Genomic DNA, 12,427 nt, shown 5'->3' with positions numbered 1-12,427 from the left:
TAATAAAACACAAAAAACCATGTAAGAATATATATCTGTAGCAAGCTCAGATAACCAGCAAGCTGTCTAGTGTCAGGACGAGATGCGGCATCAAGCGCCGTGTATAGCATCGTCAGAGCAACCACTCCCTAAGCCTAACACGGGGTATCAAGGTCACTGAAGAGAGTAAGATAGCGGACATCTATATAATATGCTGACTTGTCTGCAAACTGAGTACACGCCACTAAATGTAGCATGCAAGCCCTAGCGGCAGCCTGGTACCTCTATGCATCGACAAGCTGCTGATAAACCTTCCTCAACCAAGACATCATGAGGTGAAAGCCCCGAGTGTCACCAAACTCCTTGAGCACAGCCAGCTCATCAACCTCTAACGCATCCCTCACCATCTGCAGCGCCGTCGCCTGGTCTCTATGAATTGGTGTAAAAAATGTACCAGCTATCGGAAGGTGAAACAAGAATGCACATCATCCAGAGTCACCGTCATCTCCCCGAATGGAAGATGGAAGGATGATGTCTCCGGGTGCCATCTCTCTACAAAAGCTAATGATAGAGGGGCGTCCAACATCGTCAGGGAGCATCCAGCAAAGTCCAACAAATGGAACTTCTGAACTATCCTCGCCACCTCCTCAGGCATCAGTCTCTCGGGGAAGTTCTTCAACTTCGACCCGAGAGAAGTGACCTTCAGCACTGGACGCTCATGTAACAAAAAAATACAATTAAAACACAATAGTATAGATCAAATTGCATAATAAAAATTAAGCAATGTTACATACCTCGCCCTGCCATATCCTAAAAGCGACATGGTCAGCATATCCTGTCAAAACGGACCTGTCAGAAGGTCCTCCTGAAAAAACCTCATCACTGTATACTGATGGCTCTGTAAATGCACCTATGGTGGTGTCCGTATCATGCACCACTCGCTCCTCGGCAACCCCCTCATCAACCATAGTCACCCGCTCCTCAACTATAACCACCCCCTTATCAGCAACAGCTACCTGCTCCTCAACTCTAGGCACCCCCTCATCAGCAACCCCCTCCCCAGATATAGCCACCGACTCCTGAACAACAACCTCCGACACAACCTCTACAACCTCATCCTGCTGCACCTGCCCGTCCAAAGCAGTGGAAGCTCTGCCACCCGGCGCCGAGGTGCACGAAACCCCCTACCCGCCTGCGCCTGCTCAGCCCTCCGTTTTCGGTTAGAACCTGTCAGAGCAACGCGTCCAGCACGTAAGACTGACGTACCAGCCTCATCAGTATCAGCCCGAGCACGAGCCTCGGCTCTATCGATGGCCCGGCCCGCAACAGTATCATCCATGCCTCTAGTCCTCACTGAAAAAAAATAAAAAGTATAAGAAATATAGCATTTAAAATTTCTGGTACTGGAGAAAATACCAGAAATTTCAAAATTTACGGTATTTTTAAAAATTTATAAAGATACCGGAAATTTTGAAATTTCCGGTACAAAATACTGTAAATTTTAAAATTGCCGGTACAAGATACCGGAAATTTCACAATTTCCTGTAAAAAATACCGAAAATTTTATAAAAATACCGAAAACTTACTTGTTTTCGCGAAATTTCCGGTACACTGCTCAAATTTCTAGTATTGCCCTAAAATTTGAAAAATCCGATGATCCACGCAGATTTCTAAAAATGTAATAAATGATTTTAGTTGGATATTTTAGTCTTTCCAACCATTTTGGAAGGTGCCAGGGATAATTTGGAGGATGGCAAGACAAAATCTCTTTTTCATGGGAGCTGTTATTTTGGAGTAAGATAAGACACTATCCACACCCCCTATTTTTTCCAAAACATTTCTCATATGCTTTTTTGTCATTTCATGTTTAATAATAGTGGTTATTTAAATTTAAAAAAATGATACTAATAATGGTTATTTTGAGCGGTAAATTAACAATGGAGTATCATTAGATGATTAAGATGTGGGTAATTATCTTTTTAAAGGCAAATTACCTTTAATTTTAAATAGCTAATAATAATTTTCTTTATAAAGATAAATTATTAAAAGATAAAAAAAAAAGAGTGGCATGACAAACAGACGGAGGATATTCCGAGCAGGTTCATTACATGAGGAATATTCTTTAAAAAATTCCATTTATCTTAAATTTTTCTTTGGCAAAAACTTAAGGATAGTTCTAATTAGGGGTGTTCATGGTTCATGAACTGCACTGAACTGAACCACATAAATGGTTCAATTCAGTTTTTAATAACCACATTAATAACAATTCAGTTAATTGTTAAAACAGTTTTAATTCAGTTATAAATTGGTTTAAACCGGTTTGTATATTTAAACTGGTTTAAAACCAATTTGTATATATAAACCGGTTTAAAACCAATTTATAATTATATAACCAATTTTATATTAAAAATTGTTTTAAAATTAATCTATTTTGAATTTTATTTTAAAAAAAAATCTTATATATATATATATATATATATATATATATATATATATATATATATATATATATATATATATATATATATATATATATATATATATATATATATATATATAGTTTCAGTCGGTATTTTAAAAAAAAAACAAAGAAAAAAAAGCAGGAAGTGCACGAATCGGTAAATCGCAACCAGTTCTCTCACACAAATGTTTTCGCTCTAAATAAATACTAAGTAGTAATTTTTCACTATTTATTGCTTTTTCATATCATAAGAGAGAAAATTCTTGCACATTGATTTTATTTATTTATTTTTTGTTTAGTTGATTAATTTAAGTTTTTTTATGTTAAAATTTATTGCATTAGTAGAAGAAAAAATAGTTTCATCTTCTGATAACGAGGAATTAAAGGAAGTAAATAAAAAATAGATTTACTTCCTTTAATTTATGTTAAAATAGTTTTTTAAGTTTTTTATTTACTTCCTTTAATTCCTCGTTATCAGAAGATGAAACTATTTTTTCTTCTACTAATGCAATAAATTTTAACATATCCTTATTTTATCAAAAGTCTAATTATTCATTTTTTTTAATCAACAAATGTTTATATTAATTCAAAAGGAAACAAAAGAATAAGACGATTGCTTGGATCCAACCCTAAAAAAAGATAATAAAAATCAAAAACTAAAACTAAAACATCATCAATTTAGCTATATGTTCTTCATTTTGTTGTCGCGTTTATTCTCAAAAAGTAAAATATTATCCTCTTAAATGACCACATTTTTAGAAAGAGCACTCCTTGACTTTTTTCTCTTCTCATTTGATTTTTACAAATCCATCATGAAATTTGAACATTTAACTTTATGTGATCAAACTTTACACTAACAACACTTGAAATGTTAATATCTCTGAGTTGAAATATTTTAACTTAGATAGTGTTATTACCTACTTTGAAGTTGAATGTTAATTTGTTTTGAAGGTAGGATGGAGTATTTTTGTTTGTTGTTTGAAGAAGAGAATATTGGTGTATCAAGTGACACTTAGAAGCAGTGTTTTAAAAATCAGACCGGGCATCAAATTGCTGGGGATATTGGGTTATTGGTTTATTGGTTAAACTATTAGGTTGCTGGTCGAACCGTATAACTAAACTGGATTAAACCGAATAACTCGATTGAATAGACCAGTCATTATAACAAAATTATATAGATATAAAACTTGTCGAATTAGATGATTCAGTCTCTACAAAATATAACTAACACTTAAGTTTTTTGAAAATATCATCTCACAAATAAATTCACAAGTTCATAATTTAAATTCAAATTTTAAATATAAGTATCACACATAATAAAATAGTACAAAATTACAAAGTATAATTGCAAACAAAGTTCAATCGCTATATAATCTAATTGAATAATTTATAACAAAATAACTCCATTGTCTACTAAATTTAATTTCAAGGAAGAAAAAATTGTTTCAATGTTGGGATCTCCTTTAATATCAAAACCATCTGTAACAAAATCAACCGCATCCACAACATCTTTATTTTATTTTTTATTTTATTTATTTTATTTTGTATTTTAATTTTTATTAAAATAATCAAAACGATGCAGTTTTAATTTTTTAAAATTAAAAAACACTTAAACCGCCGGTTCAGGAAAAGCGCATATTTTTTCGGTTTTAGCGGTTTACATCGATTTTGCCCGGTTCACACGGGTTCAACGACATATCTGATCCAGCAATTGAACCAGACCGGTTATCTGGCTGATTTCCAACTCAACCGGTCCGATTGATCAGTGTATTTTGATGCACATTTCTCTATGTTTGTACTTAGACATTTCCATGATTTATTTTGTTTATTTTTCCATTTTACGATGTTTTTATAATTTAGTTTATTTTTGCCTTTATTTGATTTTCGTATTTTATTTTCAGCACTTGCAACTTTCAATAAAAAATTCATAACTAGAGCTACGAGAATCGGATCGACGCGTTCTAATAATTGCCGGAAAGCTGAGAGAAAGAACTACAACTTTCATGTGGGAGTCAAAGTCACATTTGAAGTTCATAATTCCCAGAAGTTCGTTGAAGTTCTGACTTTAGAAATTAAACTGTTTTGGGTGATTTTTATGGGTCTGAGTTATGTTTTCGACCCGGTTCGGATTGTGAGTGAAACCCTTAGGTTGTTAAAATACTTGTGGAAGCCGCTACAGTGGTTGATACATTCTTTTCACAATAAACTTAGCGTTGTACGTACGTTTGTAATGGAGAACTAATTCCAAGGCGAAATCTACGGATTATGAGTTCCATCATACTTTGAGGTTATAATAATTTTAATCAAGTTTATATTATGTTCAATTATATTATGTGATTCTTGTTTGCTTAATTCAATTTTCATAGAGTATATTGATTTAATTCGATTGTTGTATGATCCTTTATTATAATCACATTAGCATTTGCTTAATTCATTATCGTGTTTGATTAATCCGCTAGGGCTTAAATCTGTTTGCTTAATTCGGATAATAGGAACTTACATCATACAATACTTTTCGCGCTTGTTTGTGAGTTTTGTAGTCGAATAGGAATAGATTAGGATATTGAATTTATAATAATCAATGATAAGTCGAAATCAAAATCAATAGATTAGTCGATTTAGCTTATTTGATAATCACATATTTTCTCTGCTTTCTTAAACAAAACAAACCTCCCATAATCGATTCACTTGGTTAATAATAATCCAAGAGTCCTTGAGATACGATATTCGAGTTGTCGTTACCGTAAATTACATTTTAAATTATTCGTTTTTGACCCGTGCGCAACAACGAATCACTGATTTTTAAAACACTGGTTAGAAGTCTCACATTAGTTAAAGATTGAACAATATACAAATGTGAAGATTTATATACTTAAGTTTTCTGAAGTTGTATATACTTTGAGAGACACGCTACATATTTATACAAAATTTTCAGGTGATAATTTATATACTCAAGTCTTCTGAAGTTGTATATAATTTGAGAGACACGCTACATATTCACACAAAACTTTAAGGTGATAGATATATGAATTCTCTCACTTATAAAATATCAAATCTCCTCTTTTCTAATTAATATGAAATTTATACAACTCACACCTGTTTTTCTCAACAATCGTGTGAAATAGAGAATTCAATTGATTTGAACTAGTTGAGTTAAGAGATAGTTTAAAATCATATATTTAATCTTTGACAAAGGAGAAAAATAATACTAACAAGTTTAAAATCATATATTTAATCTTTGACAAAGGAGAAAAATAATACTAACAACTAATTAATTTTTAGTGACAACCTATTAGTAATTAATTATTAATATACATTTACATCAAAACCATAATTTGAACTCTGAATCTTAAACTTCTAACTCTTTTTAATATTTGACTCAACTGTTTGAAATAAGTTGATTTACTCTCACTGCCCAACTAATAACTAATTTTTTTAAAAAAATCGATCCACTATAATTTAAAATCTTTTTTAGAAATTGCAATCAAATACTTCAACTTGTATGGTGCTAATCATAAGACTACTTTATTCATTTATTGGCTAGTCCACTTATCTCAACCATATCTTTGGATAGAATTAGAGGAAAGAAAAAAACATAATAGAACATCCACATATATAAAAACCAAAGAGAAAAAGTAGTAGAAAGGGAAAAGAAGATAGATACATGTTTCATGTCCTTTTCAAGTATCTTACCCAAAATAATGTGAATGCTATAAGAAGAAAAGTGGCATAAAAACTACCTAGCTAGCTATAAAGTTTTTTAAAAAAGATAAGGTATTGGCCGCCATATCAATTTTCCACTTGGCCACATTCATTTAATTACAAGTTTGAATGGTTATGATTGAGTGGACAAAATAATGGAGCAATTAGAAAAACTATAGTGTTCATCCTTTACATACATGTCACTTTCAATTTTGTAATTCTCAAGTTATTGATATTGCTTCTCCCCTAATTCAATAGATTCCTTTATGGATTCAAAGTCAATGGAACAAAGATTTGGATTTTCAATTACTTGGTCATATGAAATAGTGCAAGGTTAGGCAGAGGTTAACCTGGACATACTATTTGTGTTTACAATGATGAAATATATGAATATGTTTGTGGTGGGGTATGGATAGGGGTTTGAATTTGTTTTGTAGTGTTGTGATTGATTGAGGTTTTTTAAGGCCGTTCTTAGATGAATATTAACAATAATATATATGAGTTTTCTGTAAAGGAAATAAAAGTATATATTTATAATTTGATAAAGATATATTTAACGCCCGTTTAATTTTATTCAATTATTTAATTATTCGATTGTGAATTATCTAATAGAATTGCGATTTATTTGTAGATTTGTGTTATTGAAGGGGTGTATGTCTAAAAGTGTAGAACATGAGGGTGTGGTTAGACATTAGTGTTTATGTTATTTTATTAAAAGTTGAATAATAATAATAATAGAAGAAATGATTAAATAATTATTTAAGTTAAAAAAGGGTAGTATTGGAATATTGATTTAGGGGTCCTAAACCCTAAAAGAGAATTTGGAATAGAGAAGTTAGACAAAACGTGAAAAAGAGAAGTTATCGTAAAAGAGGAGAAGAGTAGGGGTGACAAACGGACGGACATATTTGAGACTGCGGGTCTAAAACCTTGTCCGGCCCCGCAATAAAGGGATGGCGGGGAGGATAAAGCCCACGACCATTGAACCTTTTAGGCCTTAAAATAGTAAAATTGTATGAAAAAGCTCATGCCTGCAAAAGCCCGCAAAAAAATGGGCGGGGCGCGCACATTAAAGGGAGCGGGCCTAAAACCTTGTCCCGTTCCGCAAGAAAGTGCGGGCAAAACGGGTTTTCCCCGCGGGTCAAGCCCGTTTTGCCACCCCTAGAGAAGAGGCACAAAGAGACTAGGGCAAAAAAAATTCATTGTAAGAGTAGAGAATCATTAATCCAAAGTAAGGGTGGGGTTCTAACTCTATAAGGTTGGATATGATGATTAGTAGATAGAAATGGGATTTTGATTTCTATGTTAAAGTTCTTAGGTTTTGAATGGAAAATCATAGAATTGATAATCGATGCATGTTTGATGACAATTCCTTGTTGTTATGTGATGTATATGTGTTGTATGGTTTCTATCTCATGAAATTTGGTCATGTTGTTAGTTTTCCTAAAATTCTATGTTTTGATCGAAAATTCGGTGACGAAAGTGACGTTGTAGAATTGCGTTTTTATGATCCCAATTGATGTTATATGAATAGAGGAACGTTAATATATGATTACTTCGAAAAACCGAGTTGTTTAAGATGAGTTTTTGGGAGAAAAAGTAGCTTGGACAATAGTTGTCATGTAGCAGAATTTTTCTGCATAATCGCTCATTCGCTTAGAGAGGCCTGGGAGAAAAAGTTTTATATTTTTCAAAACTGAATCGGGTCTTGTATACTAATGATTTATCATGAGTTTTGGTGAATTTTCCATAATTTTTTGAAATCGTTTGAATGGTCTTTGAGCCGAGTTTTATAAAAACTGAATACTTGAATTTTCTAAATTTATGCATTGTAATGGATGATTGTTTGAGAAAGACACCATGAACCTCGTTTGCTGATTGTTGTTTATAAGTATATGATGTGGTTGTACGATGACGATGAGGTGATGGCCTATATTGGTGTTTGTAGAAGGCTTATGCTTTATGGTTGCATAACTGGATGGTTGCATGTCGGTGTCACATACATTGCATTGTTGAGAGCTTATGCTCTGTTGTTGGCCGAGATTGGCAAGTTGTTTTGGGCTTATGCCCTATTGTTGTCTATATTTATTGACATCCCCGTTGGTACCACATGCATCTGAGTCGATATTGGTCTCATTGCATTTTATAACCAACGAAGTGATAATAAGTTGTTTGTTGAATACTTGCAATTTACGTGTTGATGGATGATGATAATTCTGTGAAGTTCGTGAAATGTGTATGATTTTGTTCTTCTTATGCTTGTTATCATACAATTCTTTATATTGTTGTGATATCTCACCCTTTATGTTTGAATGTTACCTTACCATGATAACATACAAGTGATCAGGAGTGAAGGATGGTTACCTTTAGTTAGTTTGAGTCGACGTCGTTGCTCTGATATGCAACACTAGGAAGATGAACACTTATTTGTTTTTTGTGTTGGATTTTAAATTATCGTTGAAGCCTTCTTGAATCTTGATGTTGCAATTGTTGGATTAAGTTGTTATGTTGGTTTTAATTGAATTATGAATATTTTTCACTATCTAATAAAAGTTGTTTTGAAGACTATGTTATTGTGATCGGTTCATCTGACTTAAATATGTTATCTATCCGTTAATAATTACGAAGAAATGTTTATGTTATGAAGAATATGACATCTTAATTTTATGATAAATATTCTGAATGAAAGTTTTTATTTTAAATTTATTATTATTTGTCGGAGTAAATTAGAGTGTTACAGAAAATTAAAGAAATATTAAGAGAAAATTTGATTGTTGAGTAGAGAAAAATGTTTTAAGCTATTTTTTAGGGACACTACATGTTGAATGCATTGGTCTTCACCTAACCCCTTTGAAGGGACTATTAATGGATAATGGTTTCAAGTATATTGACGTGAATGGTAAGGTTAATGAAAAGGTATAATAAGTGTAGTGAGTTGACATATACTTGGAAAAAAAATGTTAATTTTATGATCATTTTACATGATATAACAATTAAAAATGTATGGAAAATGGAGTAATTAGGTGGACACCTTGGTTTTTAAGCTTTGATCATCCCATTTAACAATCCAAACCCTAATATGTTTACTAATGTGTTAGCTTTGTGTTCAAGCAAAAGACATGTTTCTGATGGTTGGTTGGAGCACTATCTTGGTTATGGTATGAACTCTATCTTGTTGTCTTCTTATTCATTTGATTGCGTGATACTCTTTTTTTACACCTATAGTTTTATGATACTTGAATTTGAACTTTATTAAAATCTTCTTAATGTAACTTTTTAAGATTTAAATATTCATGATTTAATAGACTGTGCATTAACTAAGTATTTTTGTCTCAAAATAAATGTCACATTTAAGAAAAAAATTTGTCCTAAATTATTTGTCACTTTACATTACCAATGCAATTTTATATTTAATCTTTCAATTTTACACTCTAATAAATATTCTTAATTTATTATTTTTTCACTTAATATTAATGTTATTTGGATAATTTGGTAAAGTCATTATTCTCTCTTTCATTTATTATCGTTTTTTAATTTGTATGGAGTGAAATATTGCGAGAAATAATTTGGAACGGATTGAGTATAATTTTATGACAAATTATATTTACATATATAATAATAATAAGGCTTAATTGCAATTTTGGTCCCTCTATTATCCATTTATTTAGATTTTGGTCCCTCTATTTTAAAATCCGGAATTTTAGTCCCTATATTTTAGTTATTTGAGGATTTTGGTCCCCCTACAAATTCGAAGGCAATTTTAAATGAAATGACACTTTTATTGATGATGTGTCAATGCCAGTTCAGCAATAATCTGTTCAAAAAAGCTATTTTTATTTAAGATTTATGCTGAACATGTCATTAATCTGAGTTCAATTTCATTAAAAATTGCCTTTGAATTTATAGGGGGACAAAAATCCTCAAAAAACTAAAACAAAGGGACTAAAATTTCAGATTTTAAAATAGGGGGACCAAAACTAAAAAAAATAAATAATAGAGGGACCAAAATTGCAATTAAACATAATAATAATAATAATAATAATAATAATAATAATAATAATAATAATAATAATAATAATAATAATAATAATAATAATAATAATAATGTTTTCACTGTTTCAATATAAAAGAGTATGTAATTATATTAATTTTTTAAGCCATATTTATATTTATTTATGTGATGAGATATTATTATAATATTGCCTTAGATTTTTATGATTTTGTAAAATGCATCAGTCAAAACACGTTAAACTTATATTTGACCTTTTTATTATCTTATACTTTTATGTCAAATTGTTGTAAGATGTAATAAAATATTTGATTTGAGATGTGGGTGTACTTAAGTTGTAATAATTTTTATATAGTATAATTCTTTGATGTTGTCCGATAATTATTGTGGTTATCAGAATTTAAAATAAAAATTTATTAAGAATTAAGTAAAAAAGATCTATCTTAAAAATATATGTTAAGAATAACAATCAAATATTAAATAATTATGTGTCCTAATAATATATGTTAAGAATTAAATAAAAAGGATTTATCTTAAAAATTGTTAATTAAATTTATTATAAAAAATTTATTTAATTTTATTTTTTATTTTATTCAAACCAAACTCTCTATAGAATAAAATCTTAGTATTAGTTTTTTTTTTAAGATAATTGTATAAAGTTGGTAGATGAATTTAAGAGAAATCATGGTCCATATATGCACAAGCAAAATGGAATATGACGATACCTTAGAAGATACGTATGGAACATTCCAATCCATGCGATAACCAGTGGCATTCTCGTAATTACCCGTCCCTATTCCTTTCAGATAAGCATAAACACAATTCCCCAAAGGCCAAAACGAAAACCCAAGGGACAATTTCAATTTCTATCCTACCAATAAATAACTGTCATTTCCGCCAAACACGGCAACGGATAAGTGGGGTCCACATTATCTATCTATCTTCTTTTTATTTAAATTCTCGGTCACGTGCTTCCCTCACGCGTTATTCTACTTTGGATTGTTGTTAACCGCGAATGAGCCGTGTGGGTCCCGTTTGTTTGGTTTAACGGGGACGGTGCACGTGGAACGCTGTGGAGTGCGCGTGGGTTGGATGGGGAGAGTTTGGGAAATGAGGAAAATAGGAGCAGTCGACATGGGTTTGGGAAATGATGTGCATCAGCGTTTAGTAGCGACTTGTAGGTAAATATTTAGGTTTTATGTTCCTCTTAATTACGCTAATGCCACTCTTAGTTACCCTTATATTTTTTAAAAATACTTCTATTAGAAACATAAAAAAAATATACTACTACTATGTTAAAATAATTCAAAAATAAAAAATATTCAATAAGATTTGTAGAGATTTGAATTCTCAACAATTTTTCTCTCCACTTCTCTCCTTCACTAATTTATACTTCTGAATTTAGTTTTATCATTAAGTCTATTCAGCATTTGTTACATTTATTTCCGAACTTTGAGGTAAAGTTCATTAAGCGCCAAGCGAATTCGGTTGCCCATTTGTTAGCTAAGGCGGCCAATTTTTGGTCTAGGCGTAGTTTCCTTAATATGATACCTCCTTGTATTGAACTTTGTTTGAGGAATGAAAGTCGTTAAGTTTGTTTTTGTCAAAAAAAAAAAAAATTCTTTCTGTCTCTTTTATATTTTATCTTTTTTATTTAATTTATAATTTTTTTTAATAATCATATCTTTTATTTATTGAAGGAGGGAAGGAGATGATCCAAATTAAATTCGTTAGTTTGCCGTAACATATTTTTGAACAACATACTATTTATTGCAAGGAGTTTATATGATTTAAATATTGACATAAATTTGTTAAAAATATAAGATTTGATATATTAAGGTGTGCACAGGTATAAGAAAGAGAAATCTGTGAATTTTTTTATTCCGGTGTATAAGTGGGTAGGATAGAAACATGCATGTGTCGACTTATATAAGATTTACTTATTAGTGGGACTGATGTGCTAGTGGCAATTTGGGGGTTAACACGAGAGATTATTTTATATTTGAAATACATCTTTGTGAGAGGTACATCACATATTCACCCAAACCCTTAGGCTATGTTTGGGAGTTTGGAGGGGAAGAGAGGGGAGGGCTTTGGAAAATAGAAGGAATTGGGTGAAAATGATAAAAAGATTTTGGGTAGGAGGGTTTTGGGTTTTGAGTGGGACTGAAGTTTTTACGTGGAAGGTTAAGGGTTTGGAATAGGGAAGTTTTTGGGTTTCTTGACTTTCAAGAGGAGGAAGCTTTCAAAGAGTTAAATGCTTTGGATTTAATTGT

Source organism: Vicia villosa, linkage group LG7 (assembly GCF_029867415.1).
Source record: "Vicia villosa cultivar HV-30 ecotype Madison, WI linkage group LG7, Vvil1.0, whole genome shotgun sequence".
Classification (NCBI taxonomy): Eukaryota; Viridiplantae; Streptophyta; class Magnoliopsida; order Fabales; family Fabaceae; genus Vicia; species Vicia villosa.
Note: the sequence above shows the minus strand (reverse complement) of the source record.